This window comes from Leopardus geoffroyi, chromosome B1 (assembly GCF_018350155.1).
Source record: "Leopardus geoffroyi isolate Oge1 chromosome B1, O.geoffroyi_Oge1_pat1.0, whole genome shotgun sequence".
Lineage (NCBI taxonomy): Eukaryota > Metazoa > Chordata > Mammalia > Carnivora > Felidae > Leopardus > Leopardus geoffroyi.
In genome coordinates this window covers 160,348,170-160,366,182 of record NC_059327.1, presented here as the reverse complement: position 1 = coordinate 160,366,182, position 18,013 = coordinate 160,348,170, and the positions used below count along the sequence as shown (strand labels likewise).

The 18,013-nt window shown below is 40.3% G+C and overlaps 1 protein-coding gene across 7 annotated transcripts in view; it reads left to right on the top strand.

Annotated features, from left to right (window-relative positions):
* Nucleotides 1–18,013, top strand: part of CRACD (capping protein inhibiting regulator of actin dynamics) — a 290,463-nt gene that overhangs the window by 167,167 nt on the left and 105,283 nt on the right. The window lies entirely within an intron of this gene.

Sequence of the window (18,013 nt, the reverse complement as noted above, 5' to 3'; positions counted from 1 at the left end):
TCTTAGGCTAGTACGTGGTGTTCTGTGTCTTCAGACTGTCTTTTTTTTTTTTTTTTTTAAGTGTTTCTGTCCAGATTTTCCCTTTTTATAAGGACATTAGTCACATAGATTAGGGCCCGCCCTAATGATTTCATTTTAACTTGGTTACTTCTGTAAGGACCCTATCTCTGAATAAGAGTCACATTTTGAGGTGCTAGGTGTTAGGACTCCAAGGTATTCTGGAAGGGACAAAATTCAATTCATAACAGTTGTCTACTTGAACATGCAAGAATTTTCTTATGATGGCTACAAATAATTTGTTCCCTACAAGGATTTTGGATGATTGCAGGAAGATTCTCCCTGGAATTATTTGTTTTATAATGATACTGTTCCTTTCATTTACTTTGGACAATAACACAGAGCAATTAAATCTACCATCTTTCTTGATATTTGGCCAAATAGTTGCATTGGAGCCTGGTCTGCCTTTTGACCTTCACTGTCCTAAATACAACTTACTGATATTATGAAAAAGATACAATATCAGGTCACTTCAGAACTATCTAACTGGTAGATGGTGTGAAGATGAATTCATCTAGTTGAACATGAATAACATGAGTCTCCCCCCCAACTCCAGCTCTCTGCCCCCCTTCACCCACACTTGGACTCCCTGTTTCAGGCGGGAGTTTGAATATGATTCAAGAAGATGCTCCTGGTATCAGAAAATTCCTTCATTTGAGAATTCTGGTGGGCTAGACCATAGTTTGCTATGAAACAAATTTGAAAGCAGTATCTAAGATTAAGGGGAAAAAATGGAGATAACTAGATGTAATAGAAATAACAGTGAACTGGATATTAGGAAAGCAGACTTTGATCAAGTTTCTTCAGTTAACTAGCATAATCTTGGACAAAAATATTCACCTATCTCTCAGATACCTTCCTGCTTAAAGTCCTGTGATTCCAGGGCTACTACAGCATAAGAAGAGGTAAGAAGAACATAAGAAGATTTAGATGACTGCTTAAATTTTGTGTTTGGTGAAATCTTAAGAGGTGCTGGGTCTGAGATTCAGCATAATCTGTAAAAACGTAAATGGCCATTAAGTGCACTGAAGCTTGCAGTATGATAACACTACAGGAAAGTAAAATGAGGAGGGAAGTAAAATTAGGGCTGTTTGGTTGTAAGAATGATGAGAAAGGAGACCAAAAGATTACATTTGAGTAAAGAAAAAAAAAAAAGGAGTAAAAGCTCTCAGAAACCTACCTATAGGTGGGGCAGGCAGCCACTTGTCTGGAGGACCTGGTCCACTCTAGCGCTTTGATCTGCAGCCATGCCCATATCTTTGTCAAAGCTCAGGAGTATTTCTGTAGCCACAGACTTGCTCATCAGCTCAAATATCCTAAACATGCAAGAAACAAGGAGTAGTAAGATTGAAGGCTTCCTTTGCTTTCTAGGAGATTAGCACAGGGATCTAATTAGGAGTATGTGTGATTTCTAGTCTTTGCTCTTATGACCAATTCCTGACTCTCCACTAACCAGCTCTTCAACTTCACTCTCCTCCCTAAGAAATTAGATAGTGGGGTTTTAGTTAGTATATGCCTAAGGGAAAGTTGTTCCTATTTGAAGGAGTCAGCCTGCTGGAACCTGTGGGAAGAAGGGCACGAGGCTGTCTGCAGTTCTTGATGTGCTGTGTGAGTAATACAGGATGTTGATTTCAAGGACCATCTGGAATGAAGACAAACCAATAAATTCATTTCAGTGAACTAGTAATTTTTTTTATAAGCCTGCCTTTTGATTCTCTTTTTGGAATCCCATTCTTTGAATTTAGGATCTTTGCAGAAGGAGTTGGGTTGGCTGTAAGGCCTGATGATTCATTTATTAAATACTGACTACAGGGGCACCTGGGAGGCTCAGTTGGTTAAGTGTCTGACTCTTGGTTTTTGGTCAGGTCATGATCTCATGGGTTTGTGGGATCGAGCCTTGAGTTGGGCTCAGTGCTAACAGCTTGGAGACTGCCTGGGATTCTCTCTCTCCCTCTCTCTCTCTCTCTCTCTCTCTGCCTCTGCCCTGCTCATGCATGTGTGCAAGCTCTCTCTCTAAATAAATAAAATAAACTTAAAAAAAATACTGACTAGGAGCACTTTGGTGGATCAGGCGGTTAAGTGACTGGCTTTGCCTCAGGTCATGATCTCACATTTCACGAATTTAAGCCCCTCATCGAGCTCTGTGCTGACAGCTCAGAGCCTGGAGCCTGCTTCAGATTCTATGTCTCCCTCTTTCTCTGCTCCTTCCCTGCTCAGGTTCTGTCTCTGTCCCGAAAGAAAGAAAGAAAGAAAGAAAGAAAGAAAGAAAGAAAGAAAGGAAGGAAGGAAGGAAGGAAGGAAGGAAGGAAGGAAGGAAGGAAGGAAGGAAGAAAGAAGCAAACAAACATTTAAAAATATTTTTAAAAAATACTGACTAGAACAAATAGTAGTTATGGCATGCTGTGACATGCCTGTATTATACATTTGAACAAAGGATTCTGTGAGCCTTAGTTCTACTAGGGAAGCATGGTCCTTGCAAGTTCTGCTTGGGGGAGATGAGGTGAGAACTCATGGTTCGTGGGTTCATGCCCCACATCAGGCTCTGTGCTGACAGTGTGGAGCCTGCTTGCGATTCTCTCTCTCTCTGCCCCTCTCCCACTCGTGCTCTTTCTCTGTCTCTCAAAATAAACTTAAAAAAAAAAAGACACTGAAAGTTTTTTATTTGAGGTGTAATTGACATCAAACATTATATTAGCTTCAGGTATACAACATAATGATTCCATATTTGTATATATTGGGAAATGATCACTACAGTAAGTCCGGTTAACATTTGTCATCATATATAGTTACAGATATTTTTCTTGTGATAAAAACTTTTAAGATCTCTCTTAGCAACTTTCAAATATGCACCATAGTATTAACTATAGTTACCATACTGTACATTATGTCCCCATAGCTTATTCATTTTATAACTGGAAGTTACCTTTTAACCCTCTTCACCCATATCCCCCTCCCCATTCCCACCTTTACCTCTGGCAACCACCAGTCTATTCTCTGTAAAACCTTGATGTTTTGGATTTTTATTCCACATATAAGTGAGGTCATACAGTATTTGTCTTTCTCTGACTTATTTCACCTAGCAAAATACCCTCAGGTTCCATTCATGTTGTCCCAGAAGGCATAATTTCACTCTTTTTAATGGCTGAATAATATTCCATCATATACATATATACTAGTCTTTCTTTTTCCATTCATCAATTGACACCTAGGTTGTTTCCATGTCTTGACTATTATAAATAATGCTACAATGATTATGGAAGTGCAGATATCTTTTTGAGTTAGGTTTTCATTTTCTTCAGATAAATACCCAGAAGTGAAGTTGCTGGATCATATAGTAATTATTTTTCTTTTGGTACTTCTATTTTTAATGTTTTAGGAAATCTCCAAATTTTTTAAAACATGATTAGATTTGCATTTTACAAAGATAATTGCAACAGCTACATGAAGTATGGATTGAAAGATGCAAAACTGCAGCCAGGAAAATGAATTTGGAAACTGTTGCAATTCTCCAGTGAAAAAAGCAAGACAAATTACCTTAATTCAGGTGCTCATTATCTCTTGCTTGCTGCTAACCTCTTCAGGAACTTCTACTTAGGAGCTTTTATCATGGTCATTTCAAGGTTAAGAGCTCCTTTTCCTTTTCCTTTTCCTTTTCCTTTCCTCTTTTCTTTTCTTTAAGTTCATTGGTTCTTTAGTTTTTAAAAAATGTTTTATTTATGTATGTATGTATGTATGTATGTATGTATGTATGTATGTATTTATTTATTTATTTTGAGAGGGAGAGTGTGTGAGCAGGGCAGGGGCAGAGAGAGAGAGAGGGAGAGAGAGAGTCCCAAGCAGACTCTGCACTATCAGTGCAGAGCTGGAGGTGGGGCTTTGATCTCAGGAACTGTGAGATCAGCTGAGCCAATCAAGAGTCAGACACTTAACCAACGGAACCCCCCAGGTGCCCCTATTTCTTTAATTTTTAAATGGATACTGAATTTCCATGGGTCAAAAATTCAACGGGCGCCTGGAGGCTCAGTCAGTTAAGAGTCCAACTCTCAATTTTGGCTCAGGTCATGATCTCACGGTTTGTGAGATAAAGCCCCATGTCTGACTCTGCACTGACAGTGCAGAGACTGCTTAGGATTCTCTCTCTCTTGCTCTCGCTCTCTCTCTGTCTCTCCCCACCCCCACTGCTCACTTGCATGTGTGGTCTTTCTCTCTCTCTCTCTTTCTCTCAAAATAAATAACCTTAAAAACAACAACAACAACAAAAAACCCTCAAGTTCAGAAAGTATAAAATGAACTCTTCTTCCCATTGGGGAAAATGCCAGTTTCCCTCCAAAATATATCACTATTTTTAGTTTTATGTGAATCTCTTTTGAGTTTTTTAATGTATATACAAGAAAAATGTTAATCTGTATTCTTTTTTTCCTTATAACAAATATGTATGCAGATATAACTGTTCTTGCATGTTTCACTGGAGTTTTGCACCCTGAGTGTCCTGCCCTAGGTGTCCTGAGTGTACAGTCTTCCACAGTGTAGATTTTACTGATTGCATCCCTGCAGTGTAGTTTCTGTGTTCTTCTGTTTCTGTAAATTGGTAGTTGGATCAAGGCACTATTAGATCTAGGTTGGTTAGGTTTTTTTTTTAACTTTTTTTTTTAACGTTTATTTATTTTTGAGACAGAGAGAGACAGAGCATGAACGGGGGAGGGTCAGAGAGAGAGGGAGACACAGAATCTGAAACAGGCTCCAGGCTCTGAGCAGTCAGCACAGAGCCCGACGTGGGGCTCGAACTCACGGACCGCGAGATCGTGACCTGAGCCGAAGTCGGCCACTTAACCGACTGAGCCACCCAGGCGCCCCTAGATTTTTTTTTAAGACTACTTCCTAGGTGTTCTTCCACCAGGGGGCAGATAACATCAGGTTCTCATTTTTGTGTGTGTGGCTGCTAATAATTCTGTGGTTATATTTTTAACATTTTAATCTTTGCTCAACTTGGAGTTTATCTTGGTGTGTGGTGTGAATATCAGTTCCAAATTCACATTTTTCCAGTTGGCTATCCAACTATCCAAACTGTATATTGAATGGTCTTTCCCCACTCACTTATGATGCCATTTTTATCATATATTAAATTCAAGGGGCGCCTGGGTGGCGCAGTCGGTTAAGCGTCCGACTTCAGCCAGGTCACGATCTCGCGGTCCGTGAGTTCGAGCCCCGCGTCGGGCTCTGGGCTGATGGCTCAGAGCCTGGAGCCTGTTTCCGATTCTGTGTCTCCCTCTCTCTCTGCCCCTCCCCCATTCATGCTGTGTCTCTCTCTGTCCCAAAAATAAAGAAACGTTGAAAAAAAAAATTAAAAAAAAAAAAAATTCAAAAATGTATCTTGATCTATTTTCTGGACTATCTATTCTCATATGGATCTATCTGTGTATTCATGGAATAGTTTCATACCGTTTTAATTATTGAGAGTCTATAAAACATCTTAATATCTGGTGGGACTAGTTTTGCCTTATTGCTCTCCTTTTTCAGAGCTTTCCCCACTATTCTTTACTGGAATTGCATTTGGCTTCTAGGAAGTTCTAGAGACTGATGTCTTCATGATGTCACAATTTTCTATCCAAGACTATGGTGTGCCTTTCTACTTGGTCACTTGCCTGTCCTTTAGAAGTGTTTTGAAGTTTTCTACATATATTCCTTCATATTCCTATTAAGCTTATTTTATTAGGTATTTTGTTGTCTTGGCTGTTATTGTAATTGAGGTCTTTTTATCCATTATATCTTCTGTTTATTGTTTATGAAAGCCATTGATTCATACTCCATCAGACTTACTAAATTCTTTTCTGTTTTGGTAGTTTTTTAGGTGACTTTTTTGAGTTTTTCATCCTATCATTTGTCAGTAGTGATGGCTTAATCTACTCTAGTCCAGTCTTTTATTCATCCTTCCTTTCTATAGTGTTGACTAAATCTTCCACTTATTTAACCCTGGTTCAAGCCTGTTTTTTCCTCAGTTGCTAATACTATTTTACCACATAAGTATTTGCTTTGGGCTTAAATCCAGCTTTTTCATCACTACCTGATAGAAGGTGACATATATGCTTCCTTTGCCCTGGAGCTGGGAGGCAGGTGCCATCAATTGATATCAGATCTAGAAAGGGTCAGGTGCCAGAGAATACAAACCTTAGGCCATGTCCCTCTGTCTTCACCTTAGGCTTTTCACACTCATATAAGGAAATTCGGTAAATAGCTCTTCATTTGTGATCTTCTCTCAATGCTGTAATTTTTTTGAATAAAGACATCTTGATTGGGTATTAATCTTTTATGTCTTTCTCTTCTTGATTTTCCCTTCTTTTCTCTTCCCTCCATTTCTCTCTGCCTTTCTGAACCCTTTCCTTCTTTCTTCCATTTCTCTCTTCTCCCTCTTCCATCTTTCTCTTTCCCAAGGTACCCTTTATTCTTTGTATAATACTTGATTTTGAGTCTTGTGAAAGAAAAATCTTACTGCTAGACTTACCCATGATCAAGTAGAAGTATTTAGGACTTTCCTTTAGTTCATCATTGTTAAATGGAGACAGAAAGTTTAGGTCAGCTCAGTGGGAGAATCATGTTGAAATATACCTAACCTCCTTTTGGACCTTTAAGGAGTAATTTGAGGGCAAAACATTAGTTACTGCAAAACAATTCTTTGAAGTATTATGGTATATTACAAGGAAATCTCCATTTTTAGGTAGAATTTATTCTTGGAAACCTTATCTCAAGGGGTGCTGTTATAAGACAAAATCCTGAGTATGGAAAGAAAGCAAGTGTTCTGACTGCTTTGACTGCTAAGAATTTTTTCTTATCCATTTAGACAATGTTCATTGTCATCAGAAAAATAAATGTGTGAGTGGAGCCCTGAAAGTAAAATAGATAGTACTAAATGAGCAAAATAGACAAATATGAAGCTTTAAGAAGTGGGGCTTTCTTATTCATGTATAGTCTTCTATGAGAACACTGGGCTTTCTACCAAAGTTGGAATTTCATGTTTCATAAGGGCAGAAACCATGTCTCAATCATCTTTGAATTTAAGACTGTGACTGACCCAGAGGAGGCATATTATAAACATTTGATGATGTGGTTAACTAACCTAGACCAGACTGCTGTGGTTTCAATGTTTGTGTTTCCCCCAAATTTGTATATTGAAATCCTAATGCTCGAGGTGATGGTGTTAGGAGGTGGGGCCTTTGGGAGGTGACAAGGTTGGGAGAACAGAGCTTTCCTGAATGGGATTAGTGCTTTTATAGAAGAGACTCCAGAGAGCTCCTTGGCCTCCTCCACCATCTGAGGACAGAACAGGAAGTCTGCTGTCCAGAAGAGGACCCTCACCCAGCCATGCTGGCACCTGATCTCCAACTTCCAGCCTCTAGAACTAAGAGAAATAAATTTCTGTTGTTTATAATCCAGTCTGTGATGTTTTGTTATAGTGGCCTGAGTGGATTAAGACAGACCATCCTATTAGATGGGTACTTTTTTTTTGTTTTTTGTGTTTTTGTTTTGTTTTGTTTTGTTTTGTTTTGTTTTGGGATTGCGGAATTTCAGCAGGAGATTGTTAGTTGATTTAGATCACCTTCCAATCCTAGCATTCCACTCACTACAGGATGGGTGCTGAGAATGAGGGAAGGAGAACAGCAGATACAAGAACTATGAATTCAGTTTTCTTGGCTCTTTTGTGTTCGCTCAGTTAACTTCCATTCTGTAGTGGCCCCAGAGGGCTATAATGTAACAAATTTCATTATGATGATTCTGAGTCAGCAAAAAAATGGGTAAAGTGTGTTTAAATATAGACAGAATTTATGATATATATTCAGGAAAGTATTCCACTAAAAGCAACAAACATAATGTGAGGGATATACTTTCATTAACTCAAAAAATATGCTCAGATAAACAAGTTGTTGCTGTAACTACTTTTACTGACTTCTGTACGCTGACAACCCATTCTTTTTCTGTCTTAACATTTCTTATGAACATGAGAATTAGGCAGTAATCATAGCTAGACACAGTGCACAGGTGCTAGAAAATTTCAGTCCTAGGAGCCAAGAGTAGATTGAATACCTCAGCTTCACAAATAGATACACTAAGAAGGAAAGGTCAAGTAGATGGGGTCATAGAGGAAAGCAATGGATTGTCAGTAACAGAAATAAATTTTCTGGCCTCTCTGAATCTATAGACAGTTTCTTAGTCTCCCTTGCCAAAAATTGCTTTGTGATCTCTTTATAAAAAACAGAACCAGGGGCGCCTGGGTGGCGCAGTCAGTCGGTTAAGCGTCCGACTTCAGCCAGGTCATGATCTCGCGGTCTGTGAGTTCGAGCCCCGCGTCAGGCTCTGGGCTGATGGCTCAGAGCCTGGAGCCTGTTTCCGATTCTGTGTCTCCCTCTCTCTCTGCCCCTCCCCCGTTCATGCTCTGTCTCTCTCTGTCCCAAAAATAAATAAACGTTGAAAAAAAAAAAATTTAAAAAAAAAAAAAAAAAAAAACAGAACCAGATTTTACAGCAGAGGTGGGCAAATTTCTGTAAAGGGCCAGATGGAAAATAAATTGTAATAGAAGAATGATGGACTGAAAACTTGAAGTTCCAGGTTCTTGTTTCCACCTGACCACTATGAGACCTTGGAGTAATCACAGTCTTGGAGCATAAGTTTCTTTATCTGTCCAATGGCAAGTGCACATTACAGAGATGTCATGAGGGTAAAATGAGAAAATAGATGTGAAAAGGGTTTTGAAAATCATGTTTTCTACCAGTGTCAGAAATTGCGATGTCATCGTGGCAGTGGTGGCACAGGAAAAGTGCTTGCAGGTGTGAGCAAAGTGAATTTCAATGGGAGAAACTGCACCTAGGAGACAAGCTTGTTCAGTACTATGTGAATTGACAGAGGAGAGTCTGTGCGGTGCTGTGTGTGGTTTACCAATGGAGATATAACGCTAGCACATCCCACAGCCAAACTCCATTGAACATAGACTCTGATCCTTTCTTACTGATACACATGCCACCTCATGATCATCATTGTAAGCATCAATTCTAAAAGTACTGCACACTACCTTATGAATAAAGGGAAGTTTGCCTTTTTATAAACTCAGCTCGGGATAAGACATGTACCAGAATCTGGGAGCTCATTTTCATCCCTCTCGCCTCCACTGACGCCCCTGCTCTGTGATTTCATTCTGGACTTTTTATTGTGTCTCTCCAGTACTCAGTTCCTTTACATGATGGAAAAACAACTGCAGGGTAACACTTTGAGCAGTTATTGCCAGCACTAAAAATATCTTTTGGAAAAAAAGGAAAACATGCCCTTGTGTTTGCCCCTGCACTGGGGGTTTACTGCTTATTATTATTTCTTCGTATCTCTTATCTTACCTTTAAAACCTAAAAATAGTCTGCCTCCCTTTCCATCTGTTCACCACATTAATTGCTCTGGGCAGGAAGAAATTTCTTCAATATGTGTCTTTTTCCTGCTTTTGATTTTTAAGTCCATTACATACCTCAGCTGCTTTATTGTTTAACTTGTTAATCTACACCTTACTGGTACTGGGAAATGTCCTTGGTGCCACTGAGGAGGAGACTGAGATGATCCTTAGCTCCTTTTATAAAAAGTATGCATAGTTTTTTCTGTATATAATTAACCTTAGGTGGTAATCTGGCCTTTTCCAATTGAATAGAATAGCAGGTGTATGTCAACTGTTTGATTTAAAAAAAAAAAAAAAATGTTCTGGGCACTGCTGTCTGTCTGTGCTGGCCTGGCTAGGAAACATAGGGGCATAGGCATTGTTCCTGTAATTGGACAGCAATAAGTCCACGTGAAAAGCAGTGGATATGTTGGAAAACATTAGACTCCCAAGTCAGAAAATCTGGTCCTGTAGCTAACTTGTTTTGTGGCTTTGCTTCAGCTTCTTTTTCCAGAAAATGAGTGGATTGAATTGGATCGGTGGTTTTCAAAGTTCTCTCTTAAAGATTCTTGACGTTTCAGACCTGTTTACTTTAGAGAACTAAGCTGGCAGGGCACTCACTCCCAAAGCCTCTTCAAAATGCTCTATGTCTCTCACTTTTATATATTAGGTTTCCATATGAAATTTCTTTTTTTTTTTAATTAATTAATTTATTTTTTTATTATATGAAATTTATTGTCAAATTGGTTTCCATACAACACCCAGTGCTCATCCCAAAAGGTGTCCTCCTCAATACCCATCACCCACCCTCTCCTCCCTCCCACCCCCCATCAACCCTCAGTTTGTTCTCAGGTTTTAACAGTCTCTTATGCTTTGGCTCTCTCCCACTCTAACCTCTTTTTTTTTTTTCTTTTTTCCTCCCCCTCCCCCATGGGTTCCTGTTAAGTTTCTCAGGATCCACATAAGAGTGAAACCATATGGTATCTGTCTTTCTCTGTATGGCTTATTTCACTTAGCATCACACTCTCCAGTTCCATCCACGTTGCTACAAAGGGCCGTATTTCATTTTTTCTCATTGCCACATAGTATTCCATTGTGTATATAAACCACAATTTCTTTATCCATTCATCAGTTGATGGACATTTAGGCTCTTTCTATAATTTGGCTATTGTTGAGAGTGCTGCTATGAACATTGGGGTACAAGTGCCCATATGCATCAGCACTCCTGTATCCCTTGGATAAATTCCTAGCAGTGCTATTGCTGGGTCATAGGGTAGGTCTATTTTTAATTTTCTGAGGAACCTCCACACTGCTTTCCAGAGCGGCTGCACCAATTTGCATTCCCACCAACAGTGCAAGAGGGTTCCCGTTTCTCCACATCCTCGCCAGCATCTATAGTCTCCTGATTTGTTCATTTTGGCCACTCTGACTGGCGTGAGGTGATACCTGAGTGTGGTTTTGATTTGTATTTCCCTGATAAGGAGCGACGCTGAACATCTTTTCATGTGCCTGTTGGCCATCCGGATGTCTTCTTTAGAGAAGTGTCTATTCATGTTTTCTGCCCATTTCTTCACTGGGTTATTTGTTTTTCGGGTGTGGAGTTTGGTGAGCTCTTTATAGATTTTGGATACTAGCCCTTTGTCCAATATGTCATTTGCAAATATCTTTTCCCATTCCGTTGGTTGCCTTTTAGTTTTGTTGGTTGTTTCCTTTGCTGTGCAGAAGCTTTTTATCTTCATAAGGTCCCAGTAATTCACTTTTGCTTTTAATTCCCTTGCCTTTGGGGATGTGTCGAGTAAGAGATTGCTACGGCTGAGGTCAGAGAGGTCTTTTCCTGCTTTCTCCTCTAAGGTTTTGATGGTTTCCTGTCTCACATTCAGGTCCTTTATCCATTTTGAGTTTATTTTTGTGAATGGTGTGAGAAAGTGGTCTAGTTTCAACCTTCTGCATGTTGCTGTCCAGTTCTCCCAGCACCATTTGTTAAAGAGGCTGTCTTTTTTCCATTGGATATTCTTTCCTGCTTTGTCAAAGATGAGTTGGCCATACGTTTGTGGGTCTAGTTCTGGGGTTTCCATTCTATTCCATTGGTCTATGTGTCTGTTTTTGTGCCAATACCATGCTGTCTTGATGATGACAGCTTTGTAGTAGAGGCTAAAGTCTGGGATTGTGATGCCTCCTGCTTTGGTCTTCTTCTTCAAAATTCCTTTGGCTATTCGGGGCCTTTTGTGGTTCCATATGAATTTTAGGATTGCTTGTTCTAGTTTCGAGAAGAATGCTGGTGCAATTTTGATTGGGATTGCATTGAATGTGTAGATAGCTTTGGGTAGTATTGACATTTTGACAATATTTATTTTTCCAATCCATGAGCAGGGAATGTCTTTCCATTTCTTTCAATCTTCTTCAATTTCCTTCGTAAGCTTTCTATAGTTTTCAGCTTACAGATCCTTTACATCTTTGGTTAGATTTATTCCTAGGTATTTTATGCTTCTTGGTGCAATTGTGAATGGGATCAGTTTCTTTATTTGTCTTTCTGTTGCTTCATTGTTAGTGTATAAGAATGCAACTGATTTCTGTACATTGATTTTGTATCCTGCAACTTTGCTGAATTCATGTATCAATTCTAGCAGACTTTTGGTTGAGTCTATCGGATTTTCCATGTATAATATCATGTCATCTGCAAAAAGCAAAAGCTTGATTTCATCTTTGCCAATTTTGATGCCTTTGATTTCCTTTTGTTGTCTGATTGCTGATGCTAGAACTTCCAGTACTATGTTAAACAACAGCGGTGAGAGTGGGCATCCCTGTCGTGTTCCTGATCTCAGGGAAAAAGCTCTCAGTTTTTCCCCGTTGAGGATGATGTTAGCTGTGGGCTTTTCATAAATGGCTTTTATGATCTTTAAGTATGTTCCTTCTATCCCGACTTTCTCAAGCGTTTTTATTAAGAAAGGGTGCTGGATTTTGTCAAAGGCCTTTTCTGCATCGATTGACAGGATCATATCGTTCTTCTCTCTTTTTTTGTTAATGTGATGTATCACGTTGATTGATTTGCGAATGTTGAACCAGCCCTGCATCCCAGGAATGAATCCCACATGATCATGGTGAATAATTCTTTTTACATGCCGTTGAATTCGATTTGCTAGTATCTTATTGAGAATTTTTGCATCCATATTCATCAGGGATATTGGCCGGTAGTTCTCTTTTTTTACTGGGTCTCTGTCTGGTTTAGGAATCAAAGTAATACTGGCTTCATAGAATGAGTCTGGAAGTTTTCCTTCCCTTTCTATTTCTTGGAATAGCTTGAGAAGGATAGGTATTATCTCTGCTTTAAACGTCTGGTAGAACTCCCCTGGGAAGCCATCTGGTCCTGGACTCTTATTTGTTGGGAGATTTTTGATCACCGATTCAATTTCTTCGCTGGTTATGGGTGTGTTCAAGCTTTCTATTTCCTCCTGATTGAGTTTTGGAAGAGTGTGGGTGTTGAGGAATTTGTCCATTTCTTCCAGGTTGTCCAATTTGTTGGCATATAATTTTTCATAGTACTCCCTGCTAATTGTTTGTATCTCTGAGGGATTGGTTGTAATAATTCCATTTTCATTCATGATTTTATCTATTTGGGTCATCTCCCTTTTCTTTTTGAGAAGCCTGGCTAGAGGTTTGTCAATTTTTTTTATTTCTTCAAAAAACCAACTCTTGGTTTTGTTGATCTGCTCTACAGTTTTTTTAGACTCTATATTGTTTATTTCTGCTCTGATCTTTATTATTTCTCTTCTTCTGCTGGGTTTAGGCTGTCTTTGCTGTTCTGCTTCTATTTCCTTTAGGTGTGCTGTTAGATTTTGTATTTGGGATTTTTCTTGTTTCTTGAGATAGGCCTGGATTGCAATGTATTTTCCTCTCAGGACTGCCTTCGCTGCGTCCCAAAGCGTTTGGATTGTTGTATTTTCATTTTCGTTTGTTTCCATATATTTTTTAATTTCTTCTCTAATTGCCTGGTTGACCCATTCATTCGTTAGTAGGGTGTTTTTTAACCTCCATGCTTTTGGAGGTTTTCCAGACTTTTTTCCGTGGTTGATTTCAAGCTTCATAGCATTGTGGTCTGAAAGTATGCATGGTATAATTTCAATTCTGGTAAACTTATGAAGGGCTGTTTTGTGATCCAGTATATGATCTATCTTGGAGAATGTTCCATGTGCACTTGAGAAGAAAGTATATTCTGTTGCTTTGGGATGCAGAGTTCTAAATATATCTGTCAAGTCCATCTGATCCAATGTCTCATTCAGGGCCCTTGTTTCTTTATTGACCGTGTGTCTAGATGATCTATCCATTGTTGTAAGTGGGGTGTTAAAGTCCCCTGCAATTACCACATTCTTATCAATAAGGTTGCTTATGTTTATGAGTAATTGTTTTATATATTTGGGGGCTTCGGTATTCGGCGCATAGACATTTATAATTGTTAGCTCTTCCTGATGAATAGACCCTGTAACTATTATATAATGTCCTTCTTCATCTCTTGTTACAGCCTTTAATTTAAAGTCTAGTGTGTCTGATATAAGTATGGCTACTCCAGCTTTCTTTTGGCTTCCAGTAGCATGATAAATAGTTCTCCATCCCCTCACTCTCAATCTAAAGGTGTCCTCAGGTCTAAAATGAGTCTCTTGTAGACAGCAAATAGATGGGTCTTGTTTTTTGATCCATTCTGATACCCTATGTCTTTTGGTTGGCGCATTTAATCCATTTACATTCAGTGTTATTATAGAAAGATACGGGTTTAGAGTCATTGTGATGTCTGTATGTTTTATGCTTGTAGTGTTGTCTCTGGTACTTTGTCTCACAGGGTCCCCCTTAGGATCTCTTGTAGGGCTGGTTTAGTGGTGACAAATTCCTTCAGTTTTTGTTTGTTTGGGAAGACCTTTATGTCTCCTTCTATTCTAAATGACAGACTTGCTGGATAAAGGATTCTCGGCTGCATATTTTTTCTGTCTAGCACACTGGAAATCTCGTGCCAATTCTTTCTGGCCTGCCAAGTTTCAAAAGAGAGATCAGTCACGAGTCTTATAGGTCTCCCTTTATATGTGAGGGCACGTTTACCCCTTGCTGCTTTCAGAATTTTCTCTTTATCCTTGTATTTTGCCAGTTTCACTATGATATGTCATGCAGAAGATCGATTCAAGTTACGTCTGAAGGGAGTTCTCTGTGCCTCTTGGATTTCAATGCCTTTTTCCTTCCCCAGTTCAGGGAAGTTCTCAGCTATTATTTCTTCAAGTACCCCTTCAGCACCTTTCCCTCTCTCTTCCTCCTCTGGGACACCAATTATGCGTATATTATTTCTTTTTAGTGTATCACTTAGTTCTCTAATTTTCCCCTCATACTCCTGGATTTTTTTATCTCTCTTTTTCTCAGCTTCCTCTTTTTCCATAACTTTATCTTCTAGTTCACCTATTCTCTCCTCTGCCTCTTCAATCCGAGCTGTGGTGGTTTCCATTTTGTTTTGCATTTCATTTAAAGCGTTTTTCAGCTCCTTGTGACTGTTCCTTAGTCCCTTGATCTCTGTAGCAAGAGATTCTCTGCTGTCCTCTATACTGTTTTCAAGCCCAGCGATTAATTTTATGACTATTATTCTAAATTCACTTTCTGTTATATTATTTAAATCCTTTTTGATCAGCTCATTAGCTGTTGTTATTTCCTGGAGATTCTTTTGAGGGGAATTCTTCCGCTTGGTCATTTTGGATAGTCCCTGGCGTGGTGAGGACCTGCAGGGCACTTCCCCTGTGCTGTGGTGTATAACTGGAGTTGGTGGGCGGGGCCACAGTCCGACCTGATGTCTGCCCCCAGCCCACCGCTGGGGCCACAGTCAGACTGGTGTGTGCCTTCTCTTCCCCTCTCCTAGGGGCGGGATTCACTGTGGGGTGGTGCGGCCCGTCTGGGCTATGTGCACACTGCCAGGCTTGTGGTGCTGGGGATCTGGCATATTAGCTGGGGTGGGTAGGCAAGGTGCACAGGGGCAGGAGGGACAGGCTTAGCTCGCTTCTCCTTAGGTGATCCACTTCAGGAGGGGCCCTGTGGCAGCGGGAAGGAGTCAGATCTGCTGCCGGAGGTTTGGCCCCTCCGCAGAAGCACAGAGTTGGGTGTTTGCGCGGAGCGAGGAAGTTCCCTGGCAGGAACTGGTTCTCTTTGGGATTCTGGCTTGGGGATGGGCGGGGGAGATGGCGCTGGCGAGCGCCTTTGTTCCCCACCAAACTGAGCTCTGTCGTCCGGGGGCTCAGCAGCTCTCCCTACCTTTGTCCTCCAGCCTTCCCGCTTTCCGAGCAGAGCTGTTAACTTATGACCTCCCAGAGGCTAAGTCGCGCTTGCTGTCGGAACACAGTCCGTCAGGCCCCTCCGCTTTTGCCAGCCACACTTGGGGGCTCTGCTTCACCGGCGAGCCGCCCCTCCGCCCCGGCTCCCTCCCGCCAGTCCGTGGAACGCGCACCGCCTTGCCGCCCTTCCTACCCTCTTCCGTAGGCCTCTCGTCTGCGCTTGGCTCCGGCGACTCCGTTCTGCTAATCCTCTGGCGGTTTTCTGGGTTATTTAGGCAGGTGTAGGTGGAATCTAAGTGATCAGCAGGACACGCGGTGAGCCCAGTGTCCTCGTACGCCGCCATCTTCCTCACCACTCTGAAATTTCAAATAAAGTCTTCCAGAGCTAAAAATATTTGAAATCAAGTGAACCAAATGACTCCTGTCATTTTTTTCAATTCTGATTTTCTGTGAATCTGAGACTTTGCCACAAAATATAAGAACATATAAACATATGCCAGGTATGTGACAGAATTCTGTATTAGTCATTCAACAAGCATTCACAAAATTCCTTGCAGATTGGAGAATGTCATAGCGTCTGATCATCATAACTGTCTTCAGTTTGGTACTCCATGGATATATCATATCCATTTGGATAAAAACATGTATGAGATTTAGAGTGGTCAGTAATCCTGGAAAATATAGAAAAGTTTAAAAGAAATTGCTAACAGATCCTCCACTTAAAGATAATAATTCTTACATTTCTGATTTATTTTCCTTCCAGGTTATTTTCCTGTATACTGTGATAGTTTAACATAGTTTTAGGGGCACTTGGATGGGTCAGTCAGTAGGGCATGTGACTCTTTTTTTTAATGGATAGATAGATTTAAATTTTAGTTAACATACAGTACAGTATTGGTTTTCAGGAGTAGAATTCAGTGATTCATCACTTACATACAACACCCAATGCTCATCACAAGTGCCCTCCTTAATGCCCATCACCCATCTAATCCCCTCTCCCTCCCACCCACATCCCTCTATCAACCCTGTTTGTTTTCTTTTTTTTCTTTTCTTTTTTTTAATTTTTATTTATTTATTTTTTTTCAATATATGAAATTTATTGTCAAATTGGTTTCCATACAACACCCAGTGCTCATCCCAACAGGTGCCCTCCTCAATACCCATCACCTACCCTCCCCTCCCTCCCACCCCCCATCGACCCTCAGTTTGTTCTCAGTTTTTTTTTTCAATATTTGAAATTTATTGTCAAATTGGTTTCCATACAACACCCAGTGCTCATCCCAAAAGGTGCCCTCCTCAATACCCATCACCCACCCACCCCTCCCTCCCACCGCCCATCAACCCTCAGTTTGTTCTCAGTTTTTAACAGTCTCTTATGCTTTGGCTCTCTCCCACTCTAACCTCTTTTTTTTTTTTTCCTTCCCCTCCCCTATGGGTTTCTGTTAAGTTTCTCAGAATCCACATAAGAGTGAAACATATGGTATCTGTCTTTCTCTGTATGGTTTATTTCGCTTAGCATCACACTCTCCAGTTCCATCCACGTTGCTACAAAGGGCCATTTTTCGTTCTTTCTCATTGCCATGTAGTACTCCATTGTGTATATAAACCACAATTTCTTTATCCATTCATCAGGTGATGGACATTTAGGCTCTTTCCATAATTTGGCTATTGTTGAGAGTGCTGCTATAAACATTGGGGTACAAGTGCCCCTCTGCATCAGTACTCCTGTATCCCTTGGGTGAATTCCTAGCAGTGCTATTGCTGGGTAATAGAGTAGGTCTATTTTTAATTTTCTGAGGAACCTCCACACTGCTTTCCAGAGTGGCTGCACCAATTTGCATTCCCACCAACAGTGCAAGAGGGTTCCCGTTTCTCCACATCCTCGCCAGCATCTATAGTCTCCTGATTTGTTCATTTTGGCCACTCTGACCGGTGTGAGGTGATATCTGAGTGTGGTTTTGATTTGTATTTCCCTGATAAGGAGCGACGTTGAGCATCTTTTCATGTGCCTGTTGGCCATCCGGATGTCTTCTTTAGAGAAGTGTCTATTCATGTTTTCTGCCCATTTCTTCACTGGGTTAATAAAAGAAAAGATAAGAACCATATGATCCTGTCAGTCGATGCAGAAAAGGCCTTTAACAAAATTCAGCACCCTTTCTTAATAAAAACGCTTGAGAAAGTCGGGATAGAAGGAACATACTTAAACATCATAAAAGCCATTTATGAAAAGCCCACAGCTAACACCATCCTCAACGGGGAA